Raw genomic sequence first — 10,037 nt, 5'->3', positions numbered from 1 at the left:
CTTATTGGTACTTGACTGATCAGTGTTCCAATTTGCATAAAATTCACGGACAAGAGTTAAATTGCACTCACCTTGGTCTTCAAAAATGAATTGAAGACCCAGATTGTAGACCATCTCGTGAATTCGGGGAAACTCCGTCTGTAGCTTTCCTTCATTCACATATTCATCTCCCATGTATTTAGCTTCTTTCTGGGAGTCAAACCAATCTAGTCCATACTGCTCCACTGCTTGTCTACCAAATCGATGCAGTGGTATCCCTGAGCTTGTTTGTCCAATGGTTGAAGAAGTCCCAGTTTTTCGGGACCTCTTGTTGCCAACTCCTTGGGCCACTTGTTTTCCTTTGGATGCCGTTAGAAAGGAGAAGGGTAATTTGGAAGAAAAAAATCGGATTCTTGGTAATGTGGTTGTTTGGAAAAGTTCAAAGAGGAGAGAAAGAAGATTTAGCGATGTTTTGGTGAGGTAAATGTTCTGTGGTATAATATGTGTGTGAAGGAGGGTGATTTATAGTAGAGATTAGAGTGGAAGTTGAAGGGGAAAAGTTTTCGAAGTTTTAGAAATTAGAGGGGAAGTTGAAAAGGGAAGGGTTTTGGGAGTTTTAGGGTTGGCTAATGGAGAAGAAAAAATGGAGATAATGGAGGCAATTGAGGGAATGGAGGGTTTTGGGGGTTTTGGTCTGTTTTAAACCTGATATTTAGGCTTTTTGGCCCGACCCTGCTAGTGGCGCATCGCGCCAGTGTAGCTCCACAATAAATTTTTGAAGAATTTTGCTTGGCGCTGCAGTGGCGCATCGCGCCACTATCGCGCCCAAAATATGCCTTAGTAGTTTGCCTCCTGGTGCGTCGCGCCACTAGAATATGTGCAGGTTTTGGGGCTGCAGTGGCGCATCGCGCCAGTGTAGCGCCAAGAGCTATTATTCTGCCTATGCTTCTCCAAACTCCAGCTTGTTCTATACTGCTACCTGTTGTTCTGCACATGAAATTTTCACAATTATATAAACAACTAGGTGGGTTGCCTCCCACCTAGCCCCTTATTTTTGGTCGTGGCTCGACGAAATATATATATATATATATATATATATATATATATATATAATCGCAACATCAAACTCTATTTTTAAAGAAAAATAAAATTACAAACTATAAGTCCTAAGTTACGATACACATCACGGGTTGCCTCCCGTGCAGCGCCTTATTTTCCGTCGTGGCACGACCTGGCTGTTGCCTCACTCATTTTCCAGTTCGATGGCTTCCTCTTCCTGGTTAAAATCTTCACCAAAGTAATTTTTTACTCTTTGTCCGTTTACAAAGAATGTAGACGTTTTCATTGTATTCCACAATTCCACAGCTCCATGTGACGTTGTACGCACTACCTCAAAAGGTCCACTCTATTTGGATCGCAATTTTCCAGGGAAGAACTTGAGGCTAGAATTGAAGAGGAGTACCTTTTGCCCAGGTTCGAAAGTGCGAGTGATGATGTTCTTGTCATGCCATCGCTTTGTTTTCTCCTTGTAGAGCTTGGCATTTTCATAAGCATGAAGCCTAAACTCTTCCAACTCGTGCAACTGATTCAACCTCTTCCGTCCTGCTAGCTCTGGATTCAAATTAAGCTTCTTGATTGCCCAGTAAGCTTGATGTTCTAACTCCACTGGTAAATGACACGCTTTACCTAATACCATTTGGTATGGGGAGGTTCCAATGGGTGTTTTGTATGCTGTTTGGTATGCCCAAAGAGCTTCATCTAATTTTTTCGACCAATCTTTCCTTTGCGCATTCACAGTCTTTTGTAATATCTGTTTTACCTCTCTGTTGGATACCTCCACTTGCCCACTGGTTTGAGGATGATATGCTGTAGCAACTTTATGCCTCACCCCATACTTAGCCAAGAGATTCTTTACTGTTTGATTTATGAAGTGTGACCCTCTATCACTGATAATTGCCCTGGGAGTGCCAAATCGAGTGAAGATGTGCTTTTTTAAAAACTTGCTCACCATTTTCGAATCATTTGTAGGAAGGGCCACGGCTTCGACCCATTTGAACACGTAATCCACTGCCACTAATATTTATTGATTTCCACATGAGGGAGGAAAAGGACCCATGAAGTCCATTTCCCATACATCGAAGATTTCAACCTCTAGAATGTTGTTCAAAGGCATTTCATGTCTTCGTGATATGGTGCCCGTTCTTTGACATTGGTCACAATTCTTCACATAACCTGCAGCGTCCTTAAACAACGTAGGCCAAAAGAAACCCGATTGAAGTACCTTATGTGCAGTGCGCTCTCCTTCATGATGGCTGCCATATGGTGATGAGTGGCATGCAACCAATACTTGGTGTACCTCTGCTTCTGGCACACATCTCCTCACCATTCGATCAACACCTCGCTTGAATAAATAAGGCTCGTCCCATATATAGAGGCAAGCATCATGCATAAGCTTCTTCTTTTGTTGTGAGGTAGCATCAGGAGGGAACACTCTACTAACAAGGTAGTTCACAATATTTACGTACCATGGGAGATCTTGTACCTCTATTTCCATCAGTTGCTCATCCGGAAATTCCTTCTTTATTGGCTCCTGCTCAGCCACATGGGGCGAACCCTCTAATCTTGATAGATGGTCTGCTATTTGATTTTCGCATCCCCTCCTATCTTTGATTTCGATATCGAATTCTTGTAACAACAAAATCCATCTAATAAACCTTGGCTTGGCATCCTTCTTGTTGAATAGGTACCTAAGAGCTGCATGGTCAGTAAAAACAATCACTTTTGTACCTACCAAGTAAGAGCGGAATTTATCAAATGCATAGACCAACGCCAGTATTTCCTTCTCCGTGACTGTGTAATTTGCTTAAGCCGAGTCAAGCGTTTTGCTTGCCTAATAAATGGAATGAAAAATTTTCTCCTTCCTTTGTCCCAGCACTGCACCCACTGCTGTATCACTTGCGTCACACATCAGCACAAAAGGTAACTCCCAGTTAGGAGCTAGTAGGATAGGGGCTTCAATCAGCTTTTTCTTCAAGAGTTCAAATGCCTGCAAACATTCATCATCAAAAACAAATTTTACCTTTTTTTCGAGCAACCCACACATTGGTTTGGCTATCTTTGAAAAATCTTTGATGAAACGCCGGTAGAATTCGGCATGACCTAAAAAACTTTGAACTCCTTTTACTGAGATTGGTGGCGGAAGTTTCTCAATCACTTCAATTTTTGCTTTGTCCACTTCCAACCCATCTTTTGACACTTTATGTCCCAACACAATACCCTCTTTTACCAAGAAATGACACTTCTCCCAGTTTAAGACAAGGTTTGTTTCTTCACACCTTACAAGTACTTTCTCTAGATTTTTCAAGCAAAGATCAAAAGACTCTCCGAAAACTGAATAGTCATCCATGAAAACCTCTACAAAATCTTCCACCATATCATGAAATATTGCAATCATACACCTCTGAAAAGTGGCAGGAGCATTGCAAAGGCCAAACGGCATACGCTTGAATGCGTAAGTTCCGTAAGGGCATGTGAATGTTGTCTTTTCTTGATCCTATGGTGCAATGGTGATTTGATTGTAACCTGAATATCTGTCTAAGAAACAGTAGTATTCTTGGCCTGCTAACCTATCAAGCATTTGGTCAATGAACGGCACAGGGTAGTGATCTTTTCTTGTTGTATCATTCAACTTTCTGTAGTCCATGCATATGCGCCACCCAGTCACTGTTCTTGTACGTATTAACTCGTTTTTTTCATTGGTTATCACAGTCATTCCCCTTTTCTTTGGTACACACTGAACTGGGCTTACCCACTTACTGTCAGAAATTAGGTATATTATGCCTGCATCTAGCCATTTAATTATCTCTTTCTTCACAACCTCTTTCATGATGGGGTTCAACCGGTGTTGTGGTTGTTCACTAGCCTTATGTCCTTCTTCCATGTAAATTCTGTGCATGCATAAAGCGGGGCTGATGCCATGAAGATCAGTCATTTGCCACCCAATGGCCTTTTTGTGCCTCTTTAGTACCTCTAGTGCTGCTAGGACCTGTGCCTCAGACAAAGCAGATGAAAGGATTATAGGTAAAGTGTCATTTATTCCAAGAAAAACATACCTGAGATGTGCTGGTAGTTTTTTTAACTCCAATTTAGGGGCTTCCTCGAGAGAAGGCTTGGGTGAAGGACCCAATTCTCTGTTCAAGGGTTCTACATTCTTCTTCCACATGCTAATATTTGGCATATCAAGCACACTTGCTAGCTCTTTAGCTTCCATGTCCTCTGCAATATCTTGACCCATTACGACTTTCGCCAACGGGTCATTTGAGGTAGTACATTGAGCTGATATTTCCTCATCAATGATGGTTACAGCAGACAGCTCCTCATAAATTGCAGGCAATTTCAGTGCATGATATACATCGAACACTTCCACTTTATCATGTGCTCTCATAGTCAATCTACCTGTAGCCACATCAATTAGTGCCCCGCCTATTGCTAAGAATGGGCGTCCTAAGATAAAAGGAACATCGGGGTCCGGCTCAAAATCTAAAACGACAAAATCAACAGGAAAGATGAGAGACCCTACTTATACCAAAACATCTTCAATGATACCATCAGGTCTAGCGACAGAACGATCAGCTAACTGTAACAAAATAGTTGTTGCTTTAAGTTCTCCCAGGCCTAATTTCTTAAGCATGGATCTAGGCATTAAGTTGATACTAGCACCCAGATCACAGAGACCTCTTGCATTACTATATTTACCAATGGTTACCTGCACTGTGAAACTACCTGGATCTTTTAGTTTGGCTGGAAGCTTGCTTTTGTTCAAGATTCTTGAACTACACTCTTCAGTGAGTGCCACAGTTGCAAATTCAGCTAACTTGCTTTTATTGGCCACGATATCCTTGACGAATTTAGCATACTTTGGGATTCCCTGTAAAACATCAATCAAAGGCAAATTAATTTGCACCTGTTTCAACAAATCTATAAACTTTGCAAAACACTCCTCTTCTTTCTTCTTTTTAAATTTTTGAGGAAATGGAGGAGGAGGTTTTGTCTTTGGTTCCTCTATTTCTTTTGACCCGCTAGGTTCACCTTCTTGCCCCGACTTGCTCTTTAACTTTTTCCTCTGCCAATTTTGCTTTGGGAGACAATTCATTGAGTGGGCGACCACTACGAGTACTCACTATATTCACCTATTTGGGATTGGGATCAGTGTTATCTGGTAAGCCCCCTTGTTGGCGAGAACTATGTGCACTTGCCAATTGCCCAAGTTGTTTTTCTAAATTTTGGGTAGCCAGTTGATTTTGTCGGATATTGGAAGCTAGCTTGGCTTGGTCTGTCATAATTTGTTTCAACATGTCCTCAACACTCATGCTTCCCAATTTTGTTGATGCTTGATCACTTTGACTTTGAGCATTGTATCCTTGACTAGGATTATTGTATTGGTGTCCACCTCCCTGTGGTCTGTATTGAGTTGGCTCGTGATGATGATTTTGTTGATTTCCACCCCATGAGAAGTTAGGATGGTTTCTCCAATTTGGGTTGTAAGTATTTCCATAGTTTTGGTTACCAACACCCTTAGGTGTATTACCTACAAAATTTATTGATTCTGGATTTGCTCCACAATGTTCGGCCACATGCTCACTGCTTCCACATACTTCGCACCACATATGTTGTTGTTGAACCATGCTCACTGAAGCCTGCTGCTGTCCTTTTGCTAGTGTGTTGAAATGTGTTGTCATCATATTTTGCATTGCTGTAATTTGTGCTGTCAATGCAGTTACTGCATCAACCTCTAACATGCCTGCTTGTTTTTGGGTGACAGATCGAGCATTTCCTCCATTCCACTCCGTATTTCCTTGGGATATGCGATTTAACAATGTGTATAACTCATCATATGTTTTCTCCAAGGCTTGCCCACCTGCAGCTGAATCAAAAAGAATTTTGGTGTTAGGTTCCAACCCTTCTATGAATGTATGGACCAAAACTTCGTTAGCCTGATAATGATGAGGGCAACTAATGAGTAATGATTTAAATCTATCCCACAATTGGTACAAATTTTCTCCTAACTTTTGCTTGAAGCTCAAAATTTCAGCCCTCAACTTAGCCGTCTTCCCCAAAGGGAAGAACCTTATAAGAAACTTGCGGGCCAAATCATTCCATGACGTGATTGAATTTGGTGGTTCCGACTTCAACCACCTCTTGGCTTCTCCTATCAAAGAAAAAGGAAACAATGTTAGTCTCACATAATCAGGAGATACCCCAATTGGCGTGTAAGTGTCGCTGATCTCCAAAAAGTTTTGGATGTGAACTTGAGGATCTTCATGAGGCAATCCCGTGAACTGTCCATTAGAGTGCAACAATTGCACCATGTTCTGTTTTAATTCAAATCTCCCTCCAGCTGGCGGTTTCTGAATGCTGGAGGTGACATTTGCAGTGAGTGGGACTGCCACATCACGTACTATCCTGGCTTCCATGGCTGCAGGGAGCTCTTTTGGCAAGACCTCTCCTTCTAAATCGTGATTTTCCGCCAGATTTAGTTTATGTATTAAGTTTTGTGAAGCCGTTGTTCGCCTTTTCAGCTGAAAGAATTGTTCAGGCTCGAATAACGGATCTACAAGCTCTTTGTCTCTGTCCAGTGTAATGTTTAAGTTACCTGTGAAAATTCACAGCTAAGACCAAGTTGTTAACGCTAGCACAATCAAAATAGAAAGTCAATTTGCCTAATTTCTAAGGTCCCCGGCAACGGCGCCAAAAACTTGTTGTGGCTACAATTGCACACGCAAGTGTACGTAGTCTCTCAAGTAGTAAAGCGGCTCTTTCAAGCCAGATATCGAACCCACAGGGACCTTGATAAGGCAAACAGTTTCTTTCAAATGCCTACACTAATTATAGTTATGCAATGAGGTTAAGATTGTTTGTTACTGATTTTTGGAAGTATAAACACTTTCTCGAAGTGAAGACAATGCAATAGTTATATATATTAATCAGGCTTTAAGAGATTCTAGGGCTATAGCATAACGTGAAATCAAGTTTAATATTATTCAATCTTAGTTTCCGATGGGTTATTTAATTACTGATAAAAAGGGTTAATAATCCAATTATGGTTTTCCGACCTATAATTGCCTATCTTCATTGCCAACCTAACTACATCATTGAGCGGTGATAGGTATGAAACAATAAAAACGCATTTAACTATCATCATTTATCATAACCAAATGTGGTAAATAGGTATGTGTCACAAGCATCCTATCTACTAATCACGCTAACATATGTTAGTGTGAACACATTCGTTCCCTTCTTTGTTCTATCTACCTGTCCTCTTCCGAATTCAAGATAAACAACATATATATCTTGATGCTGGCCAAACATTAAAATCATAACCACAAGAATGGAAGAGTAATTAGAATCAACAATCCATCTTCCACCAAGTTTAAATGCTATTAAATCATGTTTCGTAGCTATAGCCCCGGAATTCGGGTGTTTAGTTACTCATATGTAAATAACAACAACAAGGAATCAATTCCAAATACATTAAAATACAATAAAGGAAGAAAAGAACCTAAGATGTTTTTGTGTTTCTCTTCTTCTTTCGTATTTCTTCTCTTCTTTTTTTTCGCCTCCAAAACGTCTGCTGGTTTGCCCTAGCACACCCCACTATTTAAAGTTCTCTCCCGTTTCAATTATTGAAGGGCAGAATAATAAATAATTGGAAAGTTGATGGCGCTGCAGTGGGGCATCGCGCCACTATCGCGCCCAGAGAATTTCTGAAGAATTTCGCTTGGCGCTGCAGTGGGGCATTGCGCCACTATCGCGCCCAGAGTATTTCTGAAGAATTTTGCTTGGCGCTGCAGTGAGGTATCGCGCCACTATCGCGCCCAAAACATGCCTCAGTAGTTTGCATCCTGGCGCATCGCGCCACTAGAGTCTGTGCAGGTTTTGACGCTGCAGTGGCGCATCGCGCCACTATAGCGCCAGGACCATTTTTCCTGCCTTTTGCTTTGCAAAATTCCTTCACATGTTGGAACTCATACCTTATTGCACATTTGCTTAATATTCCATCCAAAACACGTCATTTGGCTTCAATAACTTCTCAGAATGCCACACAACAATGGCCAAACATAGTGCATGGGCTTATAAATGCGCCCAAGATCAATACTAAACTTGGCAAATAATTACCTATTCCTGAAGGTTTGAAGACAATTCTCAAATAAACCTTATATTCTTCCTCACCTTGAGAGTAAATCAAGATATCGCCAATGAAGACCACAACAAACATATCAAGGTAGGGCTTGAATACTCTATACATTAGATCCATAAACACCGCTTGTATATTAGTCAATACAAATGACATCACCAAATATTCAAAGTGTCCATAACTTGTTCGAAATATCATTTTGGCAATATTATGCTCCCTTACTCTTAATTGATTATAGTCAGACCGAAGATCAATCTTTGAGAAATAGCTTGCCCCTTGCCATTGGTCAAATAAATTTTCTATCATAGAAATTGGATATTTGTTCTTAATAGTCACCTTGTTCAATTGACGGTAGTCTATGCACATCCAAAGTGACCCATCCTTCTTTCTCACAAATAACACGGGAGAACCCCATGGTGAAATACTTCGCCGTATGAATCCTTTTTCCAACAAGTCCTTTAGTTGTTCCTTTAACTCCTTTAATTTTGTGGAGCCATTCGGTAGAGAGGAATAAAGATAGGTTGGGTATCGAGGAGAAAATTAATACCAAAGTCAACTTTCCTTTTGGGAGAGATGCCAAAAAGGTCATCGGGAAAGACATCGAAAGACTCATTAACCAGGGAACTCAAAAGAAGGACTTTCAAAGTGACATCCCAAACCCTTACAATATGATAAATTCAATCCTTAGAAATCATTTTTCGGACCTTAAGGGAAAATATGAACCTACCCTTAACTACCGAATCATGACCCTTTCACTTGAGAATAGGCTCATTTAGGAATCAAAACTTGACTCTACGAGTTCTACAATCTATAGAAGTATATGACGCATGCAACCAATCCATCCCTAAAATAATATCAAAATCTACCATGTCAACCTCAATAAGATCACAAGGAACAACTTTTTGCAAGATAAACACGGGACAATCCTTATAGAACTTCCTAGCTACAACCGACTCACCAACGGGGGTAGACCCAAATAGGGTTCTAATAAAATTTTGGGAGATACATCAAACTTATAGAAAAAAATGGAGTAACAAAGGATAAATTGGCACCCGAATCTAATAATGCATATACATCAAAAGGAAAGACCTCTAACATACCGAATGAAGTAGTCCGAGCCATCTTTCTTCCCCTCTGGGTAGCCACCGGACAGTCTCTCTTCGTATGTCCACTGTCACCAATAGCATAGCAACTAAGAGTACTGGCCAGGCACTCCTTTAAATGGTTCTTACCACACCAGTAGTATCAGAGGTAGGGCCTTTCCTACCCATCACTCTCCCTCAAATTCGAGCTAGATGTTTCTCCTTTTGACATCCTCTAACGATTGGAGTTTTTCCCCTCATAGAATTTCTTTGGCTCACCCATTTTATTTTCTTACCACTAACATTAACATGAGTCACCTTTTGTTGATTCAACTGAGCTGTCACAACTCGAGCCAATAATAGGATGTCATCACAAAATTCTACATTAATCACTTGTTCGTCTAGAGGATAATTAGGGACTTATTCCTTATTAGAATCAACCCCTCCTTGAATTGGAGACTTAAGAACAGGAGGAACTTGGTCCTCTATAGCAACCATTGCTCTAGGTGGAGGTAATCTTCTTTGAGGCATTATCTAGAGAACACGAAATGATTTGTTAGATGAAGGAAGGCTTAAGACAACTCTAAGGCACGACATAAATCATGAAAGAAGGGAAAGTTTCGTAAACATCTCAAAGTCTCTTATTCATAATTGTTTCCTGCTTCACAAACATGAACAAGACCCTATTCGATGTGGTATGCTGGAATTCAAGCACCATTCTAAACCTCAGGCTCTGATAATAAGTTTGTTATGACTCAAGCCTAGGGCCTAATTGTGATACG

General features: G+C 40.6%; 1 pseudogene; it reads right to left on the bottom strand.

The window, feature by feature from the left end:
* Nucleotides 1-1,222: 1,222 nt before the first annotated feature.
* Nucleotides 1,223-9,444, bottom strand: LOC129893032 (uncharacterized; annotated as a pseudogene).
* Nucleotides 9,445-10,037: the final 593 nt, after the last annotated feature.

This window comes from Solanum dulcamara, chromosome 1, assembly GCF_947179165.1.
Source record: "Solanum dulcamara chromosome 1, daSolDulc1.2, whole genome shotgun sequence".
NCBI lineage: Eukaryota > Viridiplantae > Streptophyta > Magnoliopsida > Solanales > Solanaceae > Solanum > Solanum dulcamara.
The sequence above is the reverse complement of the archived record's forward strand: the minus strand, read 5'-3'. Positions and strand labels throughout refer to the sequence as shown.